Genomic DNA, 14,478 nt, shown 5'->3' with positions numbered 1-14,478 from the left:
GAGCGCATGGCCCGCGCCCGACACCGGGCTTATGGTAACGGCCAAGCCAAACGCGGGTCCCGGCAGGGAGTGCCCAACACCGGCCCCCCAGCCGAGACCTCCGCATGGCCTCAGGTCCCGCAGCTCCGAGGGCGTTGTCCACGCCGCAGAGCCGAACGATGCATCCCAACAGTCTTGCGGTAACTGTCAAGCCAAATGCGGTGTCCCAGCAGGGGGTGCCCGACACCAGCCCCCAGCCCCGGCCGAGCGCCACGCACCGGTCCCCGCAACACACGCAGCTCCGAGTTCAGACCCGCACCCCCAGATGCTGCAAAACCACAGCCTGGACAGATCCTCTTACCCTGACCCACGGGCTGGGTTCGCTGCCCCGGTTCTCTCACCCCCACCCACGGCTGTTCCCAAGTCCAGGCCCCAGGCCCGGCTGCAGGACACCTGTTGATGGATCACGGCACACGGGGGAAGGGAGCGGGCCGGGGCCCCATGCTCGTCGCCGTGCAGACGCCTTTCGGAAGCCGCGTCGAGCCCTTTAAAGATCGCGCCAGGCCGGGGAAAGTGACACACAAACGAAAGTGTCTTTTTGAAATCTTCCAAAGCAGGCGGCCCCCTGGCACGGCACCAGCACGGGCCCCTGGAAAGGCCAGAGCACAGCAACTACCCACCACTTCGCCTCAGATAACACCAGCTAAAGGGGAAGCAGCCCAGTGCTCTCCGGATGGGGCCTGGCAAACAAATCTGAAGGAGTGAAAAGCTGTGTGTGAAAGCGCTCAGCGCAGCAGGGCGAGCCAGCTGGCCAAACCCACGCCCACCCGCTCACCCCGGCGCCCCTGGACCGTCTGGGAGCAACGGGGATTCCCCACAAAAGGCCCCAGTTCTCTCCCAAACGAGGACACAGCTCGAGCAAGGTGCAGGCGAGGAAGGAAGCCAGAGGTTACCAGTGGTCCCTGGGCAAAGGACGCACTCCCCAGCCTGGCCTGGAAGCTGCCCTGGGGCGGTTACCCCTTGGCAGGGACGGAGCTGGGGGCGGATCCGGTGACAGCTGGGAATGCTCCCAGCCTGGAGCAACTTCTGCAACAGTTGGGTTCAGACATTTCCAGCTGGGGAGGGGAGGGGAGGGGAGAGAAGAAAAGGATCTGCCCCCCCACCCCCCAGCTGTTCTAGCTCAGAGGCATCGAAGTACCCCACAGCCCCCGGGGTACCGGGCACGGCAGGATCCCCGCCCCTCGACACAAGCTTACTAGGGGCCGGGGGGAGATCAGCGAGAGACAGGGGCCTGCAACGGGCGCTGCCGTCGGGGGGGGGGGGAGCGGGCGGAAGGAGACCCCCCAATCCCCCTTCTCCGCAAGTACACCTAATACCCCCAGACTCCCCACCCCCCCAAACACCCCCGCCCCGCAGCACCCCCGCCCCGCAAACACACCGAGCACCCCCAGACTCCCCACCCCCCAAACACCCCCGCCCCGCAGCACCCCCGCCCCGCAAACACACCGAGCACCCCCAGACTCCCCACCCCCCCCAAACGCCCCCGCCCCACAGCACCCCCGCCCCGCAAACACACCGAGCACCCCCAGACTCCCCACCCCCCCAAACGCCCCCGCCCCGCAGCGCCCCCGCCCCGAAAGCACCCCCAGCCCCCCGAGAACACCCCCAGAGCCCCCAAACACCCCGGCAGCACCCCGTACCCCCCCGCCCCGCAGCCCCCCCAGCGCACGCAGCCCCCCGCGCCGCTGCGGGCGGTACCTGGGCCGGGCGGTGGAACGTTGCGCGGGGCCAGGCGCGCGCTCAGCGCTCGGCGGCCATGGCCGGTCATGTGCTCGGGGAAACTTTACACGGGGCGGGGGGAGGGGAGCGGCCGGGCCACGCCCCCTGCGCCAGCCGGCCAATGGCGCGCGGGGGGCGGGGCGGCGGCTCCGGAGCAGCCCTTTGAAGTGCCTGGCGGGTTGGGGGAGGGAGAGGGCTCTTAAAGGGACAGGGGCCCCGCCTTGGTGGGGGGGCGAGCGGGGCGGGGCCTGTAGGGGGCCGGGCAGGAAGCCAGGACTCCTGGGTTCTACCCACAGCTCCGCCCCTGACCGCCCTGCGTGCCCGTGGGCAAGTCCCTGCCCCTGCCTCAGTTTCCCCTCTCCCCAGCCATGCCAGGGGGTGGTGTGTGGGGAGAGGAGCTGGCGGGCGCTAGCCTGGGTAGCCAAGATGGCAGGAAACCCCAGTGAAAATCCCACCGCCGGATTCACAGAGAGAGCTGCAGTGTGCGGAGATGGACAGATAGACGGACAGATGGCTAGACAGACGGACAGGCAGACGGACAGGCAGATAGATGGACGGACAGACAGATAGATGGACAGGCAGCTACTCCGCAGCATCCCGTGGCCCTGGGATTTTCCGAGCTGGGGCCCCGAACGCCCAGCGTCGAGCTACCGGAGAGTCACGCGAGCGATCGCGAAGCGCCGAGTCTTGTTACCGACCCTGGCCCCCGTCGGCCTGAGGAAGTCGCTGGGCCCTGCTCAGTGCACGCAGCTGCCGAGCAAAGGCCCACAGCGAGCGCGGAGCCGAGCGAGACGCAAACCACAGAGCGGTCGCTCTCGGCTGCAGCACGCGCCTGCCGGCCGTCGGACCCTGCACAACTCCAGGCCTGGCTGGGGCTGAATTAATGACTTATGCCAGCGCCGGACAGCCTGGGAATTTGTCTCACTCAGAAAGGGGAAAGAAGAAAAGAATCCAATGGGTTCCCTCCCGCCAGGCCGGCCCCAGAGCCAGCCGCTCTGCCGGGGAGCCCCCCCACCCTGTCCTGGGGCTGCCTGGGGCTGGCTGTGCCCCCCGGGGCGGAGTGCAAGATGCACTGTTCTCGGATCTTAATGGCTGGCCAGGGATCGGAAACGCATCCGAGCAGGAGAGGGGGAGGGCTTCGAGGAGCAGGCCCTGATTTATGGGCTGCCTCTGCTGGGAGCTCCCCCCAAGGCAGGGGGGCTGGGTGAAGCTCACTTCCGGCTCATGGCTGCCCACCTCTAGCTCATCCCACGTGGGGAGCAAAGGCCGAAGGACCCCCCGGCCTCAGTTTGGGCATCCCTGGGGTCTGCAGCCCCTGCATCTCGGACCCTGGCTGGCTCCATGCTGGGGGAGGGGAATCAGGCTGCCCTGGCAGCATGTTGCAGGGGTCCCGGCCCCTGGAGCCCAAGACGTCAGACGAGAGCAAGGTGCCAGCCGTGTGACACGATGGCAGCTCCCCTGGCATGTTCACACGAGTCAGGGCGTTGGCCCTGGTTCAGATCAGCCCTCTCCCTGAACTCCCCCAGCCGGTTCTGCTGCCTCCCACACTCGGCCCTAAGCCAGCACCACGCAGCTGTTACACAGCAGCCACTTTCCACCCCAGAGCTGGCTGCATTTCACTGACTGGTGAGTGAACCCCCCCCGCACACACACACAGACAACATAAAAAGACCCTCATTTGGGGTGCAGTCGGGCTCTCTACTGTCAGGACATGCCAGAATGCTGGCTGCCATGGTACGAGATGTGTGGGGCAACCTTCCTACCAGGCCCCCAGAGCCAGGGGAGGGCGGGACGTGGCAGTTCTGTGCATTATGGTGCCACCCGTGGGGCAGGGCAGATGCCAGCACTCTCACCAAGGCCGGGACCCAGCTGCCAGCACCAGCCTCCTTCCTGCTGCACCGGACCCGCCACCCCAGAGAGGCCGGAGGTGCTTGGAGTCACGACCCCAGGGCCTGAGCCCACCGCCCTCACTCCCAGGGTGACAGATTGATCAGTTCCTACAAATGAAACCTCCTGGAGCCTTTTAACCTGCCCGGTGAGGGGGCCGGGCATCCAGCGGTCTGGAGTTGGGCCCCACACCCCAGCAATTCACCCAGACCCCCCAGGCTTCCTGCTCACATCTAAGTCACACCCCTCCCCCCCCCGGATACTTTGCAATCGGAACTCGAACCCGACCATTCTGTCATGAGACTGCTTCATTGCACACAACCAGCAACAGCCCCCCAGGGACCCCCAAACCCCAGCGTGTGTCGGAGACACCAGCAACATCCCTCGCCCCACAGGCTGGGATCACAGGAGCCTTTTCACAGAGCGGGGGAAACTGAGGCATGGAGCAGGGCAGTCACACGCCGAGTTGAGGACGGGGCTGGAACAGAACCCGAGGGCCTATCTAGCATCCCCCTGCTCTAACTGCTTGACCCTGCACCCCTGCCGAGCACGGCCTGGGGCAGCGAGATTGGGGGGAGATGATTTCATTCAACTGAGATGAAAAAGGCACCAGCAGACCAAGTCACAAACCTGTGCGTGTGCACGTGTGTGCAAATGTGCGTGTGTTTGTGCACGTGTGCACATGAACCTGCTCCCGTATGCCTGCATGCAAACACACGCATGTCCGTGTATGCGCTCACACCGGTGCACATGCGTGTGCATTAGGACCCCTGCTGCGTCTTGCACTGCTCCTGTCGGGGGGGGGGGTCCATGGGGTGCAGTGCTGGGTAACACCCAGTGGGACGAGTTTGGGAGGCTCTGTGGAGAATGGCCCCGGCTGGGAGTCACCTGGACACAGGTCGCGGGGGGTAGAAGCGGGGGGAGCCAGGCACCCGGATGCCTGGGTTCATTCCTGACTCACTGCTTGACTTTGGGCACCTGGGTCTCCGTGCCTCAGTTTCCCCAGGGGGGAGGGCGATGGAGCCTGAGTCCGTTCAGGGCAGGGGAACTGTACAGCGGCAGCGCAGCCCCCAGGAACCGAGGCACAAGGTCCCATGGCCCCCCGACACAGTGAAGACCTGGAAGGCGCTGGCTCCATGTGGGGGGGTGGGGAGACACGGCGGGGGGTCCCTATTGTCGAGGTGACCCGCCCGCACTGTGCTGGGAGCTGCCCGGGCGCTGCACCGCTGCATGCGCTCAGCCTGCAGGAATGTCCCAGATCACTCCCAGATGTGAGGCAGCCCCGGCAGCTCCCGCGCCAGCCGCCCCCGCCCCCCTCAGCAATCCCGGCCCGCAGCCCCCCGTGGGAATCCAGGCCACGTGCCACACAGACCCCGGGCACGGCCGTGGGTCAGTTCCTGAACGAGTCCCTGGGCAAGCGCCCCCCACGGCCCCAGGAGCTCAGGCCCCCGGCATCTCTGGGTGGGCTCCAGCCGCTGGGCCGGGGGCGGGCACGGAGCCTGGCAGCGAGGCCAGTCAGTGCCAGCAGGGGGCAGAGGGACACACCTGGCCCCGGCCCAGCGAGTTTGGCCCGGAGTCCCCCACACCAGCTGGGAGGGATTGACAGCCAGCTGGAGCGGGACAAAGCACGAACACGCAGCCCAGGGAGCCGGCCCAAGTGAGGCCTGGGCGCCCCAACTCCCTCCCGCTGCTGGGGGACACGCCCCAGGACCCCACGCACGCAGCCACCCCCACTGCACTGCAAGCTCCCCCCAGCAGCCACAGGGGGCTGCGGGTTGGGAGTGAGGGGCACCGGCAGAGCTTGGGTTAGGGGAGGAACCCAGGGTTGTACCATGGCCCAGGTGCAGCCAGGTAGACGCCGTCAGATGCCAACGGTTACAGCTGGCGCAGGGCGCCACCCTCCCCCCGCGCTGGTCCGGAGGAGGGGCACAGAGCTGGGGCCATGCCCAGCATGGATCCCACTAGCCCTGCACTTCCCACCTTCTGGGGCCCTGGGGGAGGTCGGGGGGGGGGGGGGTTTGGCAACTGGCATTTTTACGGGGGTGGAAAGGATCCCCCCAAATCCAGCAGCCACCTGCACGGCCACAGGCCATTCCCTGTCACCCCCCAAGTCCTGGCTCCCCCCAACCTGGGGGGCACACATGGCATCCGTGCCTCACAACCACCAGGGGGCAGGAATGGAGCCAAAAGGGAAAACACAAAGAGAAGCAACTCCCCCCCCCCGCTATTAACCCAGGTGATGGGGCAGGGGGGCGATTTCCCAGTGTCCTACCAGCTGCCCCATTACCCCCAGTGGTCCCCCCACCATCGTGCCGGGGGCTGCCCAGGCCCCGACCTGGATCCCCCATGGTGCCAGGCGCTGCACACACAGCAGGGGACAGGCCCTGCCCCGCGAACCCATGGTCCTGAGGGCACCTGGAGCTTGGGGCGTCAGGCCAGGGGGCCAGGTGCCAGGCAGACTGGCCCGTTTCAGACACAGCCGGGGCCCACAGCTCGGGACAGGCCCAGCTCCCGTCCGGGCGGCAAGAAGCCGCAGCTGCTCCTGACACATCCCTTGAGATTGGCAGAGCAGGGCCCTCCCCCGTGCCCCTCACTCCCGACCTGCAGCCCCCCATGATCCCAACCCTGGGCTCCCTGCTCCAGCTCTGCTCCATCCCATCCCTTCCTCCTCCCCCATTCCCCAGGTCACCCCCCAGCTGGGCACCGCCATCTCACACACAGATCACACGCGAAGCTCCCCCCCCCACCCTCACCCCATGGCTCCTTCTTGGCGCAGGACTGGCCAGGGCCACACTCAACAGGGTCATGCGGGGTCGTCCCCCCCCCCGCGCCCACAGCTCCGGTGCCCGGCAGAAGCCCAGCCGTGTGGAAAACGCTCCCTGTCAGATGGAATCTGGGTGCAGCCAGTGACGGCCACGTGTGGGCTTATGTAAGGAGAGTGCAAAGGAGGACAGGCCGTGCTGGGGTGGGGACGGAGCACCGGAGCCCCCAGCACAGCCGCAGCCGGGGAAGGAGCTGTCGGAACCTGTGGGGAAGGGGGGTCCCTGGACTTTGCTCCCCGCAACCCAGACAGCAGCCTGGAGAAACTCAGAAGGGAGGGAAGGTCCTGCGATGCCCAGCCACATGTGCACACACGTGTGGAAGCGGTCTCAGGCATGTGCACACGTGTGTGGAAGAGGGCTCGGGTGTGTGCGCATGGAGCCAGGCACGTCCCCCCCATGCACACTAGTGAACGCACACCTGCCCCATCCATGCACACGTGTGTGCAATCACACTAATACATATGTCCAGTTGCACACATGTCATGCTCAGTACCCCACATCCTGCCCAGACACGGCCTGTCCTCCCCGAAGCCTCCCCGACTCCTGGCTGGGGCCAAGCCGCCACCATGTTCCCTTGGCAGCTCTGCCGGTGCCCTTCACTCTCAACCTGCTGCTAGCCCAGCCCCGGGCTCTGTCTATTCTGAAATGGCTGTGCTGGGATTCCTGGGGGGGGCTGGGCTGGGGGTGTCCCTGCAGCAGCCTGCCCTGGGGCCTGGGAGCCATCACTGAGGCTGGGGGTTCCCCTCTCCCCAGAGCTGGGGGCAGCCAGGGGAATAAGGTATCCCGCTGTGTTCAGTCACCCCCCGCGGGATCCGTTAGCGCGGGCAGCCCAGCCCCCCCGCGGCCGGTGATTAACGGCTCTGGCAGGAGGCTCCGGCGCCGCCAGGAGTGAATCAATTTGCGCCATCGATTTTTCATCCACTGCGGCAGAAAGTGGGATCTGAAGGGCCGTGGAGATGACAAATCCGCCTCCCGTGGCCCAGCATGCACGCCCCCCCACCCCGGTGCCCACGTCCCCCTGGTGTCAGCCCCCCGGTGCCTGCATCCCCATAGGCCAGCCTCCTCCCCCTGTGTGCCACCCCCTAGTGCCCAGCTCCCCCATGTGCCAGCATCCTTCCCCTATGTGCCACCCCGCATGTGCCTGGCTTCCCCCAGTGCCATCCCCCTGCCCGCCCCCGTACACCAGGCTCCCCCCACCCACATCTGGGACAAAGGCCCACGGGATCTGGAGAGTGAGGAATCGATCTGGGACCCTGACATGCTGCTCTGGGGGACCCCCAGGGTGAGCCGTAGCCCCCCACTCCACCCCACCCCAAGGAGTTCACAGGCTCCATTGGCCACACCCACGCCAGCCACACCCAGCCCTGATACGGGCATCGGTGCCGACACTCTGCCTTGTCTATGCCATGGCAACACCATGCCTGCACCCGTCCATGCCAACGCCCGGACAATGCCATGCCCTGTGCCAGTCCATGCCACCCACCGTCCCTTGCCCTGAGGGACTGGCCCCGGCCCCGCCAGTAGCAGGGGGTCCTCACCAAGGTTCTGCGCCCCCCGTGCCCATGGCAGGGTCCCAGACTGCCAGTGAGGCGTGATGGGGAAGGACACGGGGGCCTTTGTGCCATCCGGGGGGGGAAGTCTCCCATTTCCAACTGCCCCTGATACCAGAGCTGGGCAAACATGGGCTCCGAGTGCCCCCTTCGGCAGGCAGACACTCCCTGAGCTGCCTGGTGGCCCCAAGAGCAGCGAGCCCACAGCGCATGTTGGGCAGGGCGGCTCCTTCCCCTGCGCTGGCAGCCGCGGGTCAACGCTGGGCACAGGGACCCCTCGGGGCCAGCTGCTGGGCTCCCCCAGAGGTGGCTGCATGTCAGTGCTGGGACAGGCCAGCCCGACAGAGCCCCTCATTTGAGCTGGGCCTGGGGAGTGGATCAGGGCCTATCATCCACCAGGTAACAGCATAAGTCCCTGTAGTACAGACCCTGGGAGTCCGGGCTCCCAGCCTCCCTGCTCTAACCACTAGACCCCACTCCCCTCCCAGAGTCAGGGATAGAACCCAGGTGTCCTGGCTTCCCCCCTGACCAGTCCCTGGGCCCCGCTGTCTCTCTGTCCCCTCCACATTCACATCCCCCTTCCTAGGCGGGCCCCAACAGCCTGTTTAACCCCTTAGTGGCTGGGAGGTGGGCACCACGGGGAGGGGGAGGCCTGGCTCATTCGAACACAGCAAAGAGCTCGTGTCCCCCGCCTCCCCCCCCCAAGTGACCTTTACCGGGCAGCCCCAGAGGGGCAGGCTGCAGGGAGCCCCCTGCCCACGTCAGCCCCAATCAGGCTCAGGCAAAGGGCTGGCAGCCCAGCCGGCACCCGGGAGCAGCCGGCTGGGGATGGGGGAGGCTTCGTTGGGGGGGTGCTGCTGAGGCCCCCGACTGCCCCCCAGTGCCCATTCAGGGTGTTCTCCCAGGGGGTGGCGCTGCCCAGATGGCACCAGCACCTGAGCCAACCCCATTCCCCAAATTTGTTCCCCCGACACCCCACGGAGCCGGAGCAGCAGGACCCCACTCCCAGCCAGGCCTCCGGACGCCAGGGCAGAGCTGGGGGCTTGTCCGCCCCCCCCCCCCCCGCTCTGTCTGGAAATTAACCCGGGAGGAACGGGGATGACAGGTTTCCCTAGTCTATTTTTAGCACCGGCAGCCATTACCCACAATGCCTGGGGGGCTCCTGCTGGGCATAGCAGCACCATGGGGGGGGCAGCACCATGGGGGAGGGGGCAGGACAGTGTCAGGGTCTCCTCCAGATTGTGACGGGACCGGGGGGGCAGCCCCCCAAACAGCTCCTGTAGCACCTGCCGGCGCAGCGTGAACCCAGGAGTCCGGGCAGCCAACAAGGCTGTTTCTCACCTCTGCTTGGCATCGCCCCCCCTCCCCCCCATGACAGCAACCCTACAATCAACAAGCCCTCCAGCCCGGGCAGGGTACACAGATTGGAGCCTGCGGGGCACATCCCGGTCACCCCTGCGAAGGGGAGGGGCGGGACTGGGGGGCCCTGTGCAGGCAGGGGGGATCCCCCAATCTGAACAGCTCCCCGATCTGCCTTGAAGGTTTCCCTTTCCTGGGGGGGGCCAGGGCCCTGGCGGGGGCCAGGGCCCTGGCAGACTCGCCCTCCCCCGTCACACCGGCGTCACTGCGGTTGGCAGAAACCCCACGGCCTTTTCCTTCCTACTGGCGTCATGGGGCCCGCGTTTCGTACCAGAGCCAGGACGATGCTGGGGATGAGTCATGGCAGAGACTCGGGGCAGGGGCATCCCAGCTCCTGTCACCCTGGGGAGAGCTGAGCCCCGGCTCAGCCAGGGTGACACCAGCACGGCTGTGCACAGCACCTGGGTATGCCGCGGTGCCAGGGGAGGAGCTCCCAGGGCTCCCCAAGGACGCCAGCAGCCCCGCGTGGGATGAGGCCGCCCCAGCTGCCCCGAAAGCTCCCCAGCCCCACCCCAGCCTCCAGGGGCAGGATCTGGGAGGGCGGAGCCCAGAGGGTCCCCTGGGTAGGGGAGGGGCAGAGCCTGGGGCCACCCGCTGCCTCTCCCGCTCCCCTCTCCATCAATGCTGTCCCGTCACCCCCCAGCTCAGCCCCTCGCTGCCTCAGACAGAGACCAGCAGCCTCAGCTGAACCCGCCCCAGAGCTCCCCCACGTCCCCCCCGCGCTCTGCACGTCCACACATGCCAGGGAATGCACAGCTATAAATAGCCCTGGCACATTATCTGCTTAACTCCTGCTCCCAGGCAGCGCACGGGGGTGGGAGGCTTCCTGGTAAAGCAGGGACCATGGGCAGCAGGGACAGGAGAGACAAGGGGGGCAAGGGCCGGGGAGCCAGGACACCTGGGTTCAGTCTCCCCAGCTCTGCCACCAACTCGCCCTGTGACGTCAAGGCCTGACCTGCCCTCGCTGGGTGCCTCAGTTTCCCCCCACACCCAGTAAAATGGGGGTGATGAGAGCAGCCCAAATCCTTACTATACAAGAACGGTCAGACTGGGTCAGACCAAAGGTCCGTCCAGCCCAGTGTCCTGTCTGCCGAGTGCGGCCCGGGCCAGCTGCCCCAGAGGGAATGAACCGAACAGGGAATCATCCAGTGACCCATTCCCAGCCTCTGGCAACACTCCAGGACTGGGCAGCACTGGGAAAAGGGCAGGCACTTCCCTCCCGCCCAACCAGACACAGCTCTCCCCGTCCCCGCCCAGCTGCTGAAGCATTTCCTAGCATGCGTGGGGAGCCCAGGGCTGGGACAGCAGGGGGCTGCGGGTCGGGAGCAAGGGGCACAAGGAGCTCAGCAGTTGCCCTGGTGGGTGATTCTGGGCAAGATGCTGCCCCACTTCCCACATGCGCCCTCCATGCAGGGACCCATAAACACTGAACGATTCCTGTAGGTCAGGCATCAGCCCCAGGGGATGGAGGGAAACTGAGGCACGGCAGGGAGAGAAATGATCCACACCCCCTCCACAGCCAGAGAGTGTCAGAGCCAGGGCTGGAACCCAGGAGTCCTGGCTCCCAGCCCCCCTGCTCTGGCTCCTCTCACCCTCCCAGGGGACACTGGCTAGTTCACGCCAATGCTGGTAACAGGGAATCTCAGTGATGAGGGGGGCTGGGGAGGCCCCTCCCCTTTCCTGCCTGCCCCTCCCTCACCCGGGGGAGCTTCCCACCTTTGGGTCGGTGCCCAAGGCCCGGCCGGTCGCTGGCGAAGGCCCTGGCCGGGCGCCAGGCGCGGGAGGATGGAGCTGGGAGCAGGCGCCCGGAGGCCCCTCCGCCACCCACTCCCAGCCAACTTGGCGAAAGGTCAGGAGCTAAGGAGCCAGCCAAGAGCAACCCCCCCCCCCCGCCCGCCCCCACCAGGCAGCGGGACCGGCCCTGGCTGCACCAGGCCTGGGGGGGGGGGGGGCAGCGGAGGGGCAGCAGGCAGGGCCTGTCCCAGCTCACAGGGCTCCTGGCTGAAGGTGCCAGGGGTCCATTGGGGGTGAGGGGGGGCTGGCTCAGAGCCCTAGAGCCCCCCCCCCAACATGGGGCCTCCCAGCACTGAGCAGCAGCGACACCTAGCGGCCAGTGGGATGAATGACAAGGTTATTCGTCAACATGCCAGTGCCCCTCACTCCTGACCTGCAGCCCTGTTAGCCCCGTGCTGGGGTCCCTGCCCCCCACTCTGCTGGTGCCCCTCACTCCTGACCTGCAGCCCCTGACACCTGGGGGGCTGAGCAGGCAGGTGAAGTGCATGGAGAGACAAGGCCAGCTGGCACAGGGCTTGCTCCCGGGGCCCATTTGGGAAATGACTCCGGCCGGCTCGGGTCAGCAGTGACCCAGGGAGCTGAGCCATCCCCCACTGCTCCCCAGGTCCCCTGGATTGGCCCCTCCCCGCACAGGCCTGTCCTCCTATTGGGCCATAGTGCGGGCCTGCCAAGCGCAGGGCTCCCGCGGGGATGGGGATGGCCGGAGCCTGTGGAACTACCTGCTGCTGGACAGCAGGAATGGCAGAGGCCTTGCTGTGCTCAGCACATCCCTTACGCGGGGGGTGGGTTTCACCATAGGCCCATCCAGCCCCTGTAAGATCAGCTGGCACCCCCATCCCCCGCACTCCCCCCCCATCCCCGACTCTCGGCCTAAAAGCCAACGTGGTATTTCTCAGCTGTCAGATCCGATTAGCTCCCTCGGGCGCCCGATGGGCCGTGGAGCCATAGAGCAAGAAATGAGAATGGGGGGGGGTGCTCAGGGGGGAGGGGGAGGGGAATGGAACCGGGAGACTCACTCTGGCATTGGGGAGCACGAGAAGGGAGACAGCACTGTCGGGGGAGAAGCTGGTCCCAGCTTTGGGAGGGGTGATAGTCAGGGGGGGTAACCTCACCTGTCTGCACTGTGGGGACATGGCCAGTGGGGGAAACCACAGCAAAGTCCCCCCGCCCCCCCAATGACAGCGGGGGAAAACTGAGGCACACAGAAGGGATTCACCCAGGGTCACACAGGGAGTCTGAAGCAGAGCTGGGAAAAGAACCCAGGAGTCCTAACTCCCAGCTCCCACCCCCACTCCGAAAGGCCCCACTCAGCCACACAAATCTAATCAAGTCCCCTTGACCCACCCTGATTTCAGTACTGGAGGCTGCTGGAGATCAGAGGGTGCGGCCATTACAGGGGGCTGGGAGGGGGAAGGAGAAGCAGGGACAGCATGGGGCTGAGGGGGCAGGACTGACAGGCACCGTGACCGGCTGAGCTGGGGGTGCATTTTCAGAAGGCCCCCTCCCAGGCTGCTGGAAGGTTTGCGCTTCCGAGGCCAGGCCGGGGACAGCCCAGGCCCCCATCCTCTCCAGTTTCCATCCCCCCATCTGCCCTGGGGAGGGTGGAGCCCATCCAGACCCAACTGGCAGACAGGCCCCTTTCCCTGCCAGACACATGGAGCTTAGTCTAGTGCAATCTTGCCAACGATCTCAAAGCCTCTCTCCTCCCAATTGTCATTATACATCTGGGAAACTGAGGCACAGAGAGTGAACCTCCAGCTCACACAGTGAGTCACTGGCAGAGTCAGGGATCGAACCCAGGAGTCCTGGCTCCCAGCCCCTCCCCAGTCTAGACCCCGCTGCCCCCCATCACCCCAAACTGGCAAGAGGTCTGATTCCGGGCTCCAGTCAAATGAACGCGACAGCAGAGGATGCTCCTCCGCCCACCCCCAAATCTGGTCAATACCTCCCCCCGCCCATTACTCAGCCAGGAGGGGGGGCTGTTGAGCTCTGGACACCACCCCGCTCCTATCACTCTGGACTGGGAGGTGAATCCACTTCTCCCACCAGCCCGCGGAGGGTGTTAGCCCCCAGGATGGCTGGATGGGGTCCCCACACTGAGTGCTAACCCATAGGCCAGCCAGTCCTGCAGCAGGAGGGAGAGAGATGGACCAGGCGAGAAGGGCTGGCTGGTGCCATGGCACTGAACGAGCTGCCCTCCCCGTCCCCCTGCATGCTCTAATTGATGGAAATCCAGGACTCACCCATCTGCATGACCTACATTCGCTCAGCAGCCAGCGGAGCCGTGAGATAATTACACGGGGCCGGGGAGAGTACCCGCAACGTACAGCCAGGGAGCTGGCAAGCCGCATGTCAGGCAGAGCAACACCCCCCACACACTGCCAATAAGTGGGGACACCCAGGTGCTCCCCAACAGCACCAAGTGTTGCACCCCTCCCCCAGGCCCGGGGACCGATGGGGATCACAGGGCAGAGACGGCAGCAGGGACCGAGTCCCCACCCCACCTCTGGGCGCAATGCACCCCCTGCCTCAGGCAGCTGCCCGGCCCAGCCCTGGCACCATGGCTGCTCTGAGATCCAACCCCTGGGCACGCACACAGCAGCTGGCAATGCCTGGCAGGGTGCCCACACACAGACCCACTCAGAGCAGGTCCTGGCAGATCTCCAGTGCTGTCGGCGGGGGCGGGCAGGGAGGAGGCAAACGTTGGTCAGGGCAAGACAATGGCGGCTCGTTTACAGGACACAACTGGAGTCAGGACTCCTGGGTTCTGTTCCCAGCCCAGCCACTGACTGGCTGTGCAACCTGAGGCACGTCCATGCCATTTTGTGCTTCGGTTTCCCCATCCACAGCACAGAGACAATGCCCCCCCACCCTTTGCAAAGCCCAGGTTTGGGACACATGCACAATGGCAGAGGGCTCCCTGGCCCGGCACCCGCAGCACACTGGGGCCCTGGCAGGGGAGAGTCCTGGAACCTGGGGGGCACTGCCTGGCGCGGGTCTGGCCTTGCAACTGGTTGTGCCACCAGGCCCGGTTCCTCCCCCTCGTCAGGCCCACAGGAAGGCTGGGGTGTAGCGAGGATGCCTGCCCCATTTCTCTGCCCCCCAGCCCTGGGTACAACAGCCGCGCAACCAGAAAACAGCCAGTTAGCCTCCCTTCACTGGCCAGATGTCCGGCTGCTCTAACCACCGCCAGAGCCCAGGGGCCTGACTCCCAGCCACTGGGAACTCAAGAGTCTGTGCCGGGGACC

General features: G+C 66.2%; 1 protein-coding gene across 2 annotated transcripts in view; it reads right to left on the bottom strand.

Annotated features, from left to right (window-relative positions):
- RARA (retinoic acid receptor alpha) overlaps positions 1–14,478 on the bottom strand; it is a 65,010-nt gene that overhangs the window by 49,210 nt on the left and 1,322 nt on the right. Inside the window, exon 1 of one of the 2 annotated variants that reach the window (XM_073325659.1) lies at positions 1,738–1,822. The exons of the other annotated variant lie outside the window; for it this stretch is intronic. The gene's annotated coding sequence lies outside the window, so the exon portion shown is untranslated. Of the gene's footprint in view, positions 1–1,737; positions 1,823–14,478 lie in introns of those variants that run through there. 2 annotated transcript variants of the gene reach the window in all.

The sequence above is a fragment of the Lepidochelys kempii genome, chromosome 27, assembly GCF_965140285.1.
Source record: "Lepidochelys kempii isolate rLepKem1 chromosome 27, rLepKem1.hap1, whole genome shotgun sequence".
Classification (NCBI taxonomy): domain Eukaryota; kingdom Metazoa; phylum Chordata; order Testudines; family Cheloniidae; genus Lepidochelys; species Lepidochelys kempii.
The sequence above is the reverse complement of the archived record's forward strand: the minus strand, read 5'-3'. Positions and strand labels throughout refer to the sequence as shown.